Consider the following 268-nt stretch of genomic DNA (forward strand, 5'->3'; position numbering starts at 1 on the left):
GATGGACTCAACCCCACCAGGAGACACAGGGCAACTGATGGCAAAGTACACTCTCCACATCCTGTCATGGGCCATGCTGGGTGGAAGGAACCTTGGGTCATGGCCTCACATCCTCCATTTGAGGTTTCTGGCACCACAAAATGCACTAAAGGCCCTAAATCCAAGAGGAAGTATATGCTTGTTCCCTCAGAAGCGTGCAAGAGGGAGCATGAAGGCATTTTGCCCTATCATCCATTCTCTCCACCCCCCCCCCCCCCCCCCCCCCCCC

General features: G+C 55.6%; 1 protein-coding gene across 1 annotated transcript in view; it reads right to left on the minus strand.

The window, feature by feature from the left end:
- Positions 1–268, minus strand: part of FAM179A (family with sequence similarity 179 member A) — a 60014-nt gene that overhangs the window by 14428 nt on the left and 45318 nt on the right.

This window comes from Gavialis gangeticus, unplaced genomic scaffold, assembly GCF_001723915.1.
Source record: "Gavialis gangeticus isolate Ggan-Ray unplaced genomic scaffold, GavGan_comp1, whole genome shotgun sequence".
NCBI classification, from domain to species: domain Eukaryota; kingdom Metazoa; phylum Chordata; order Crocodylia; family Gavialidae; genus Gavialis; species Gavialis gangeticus.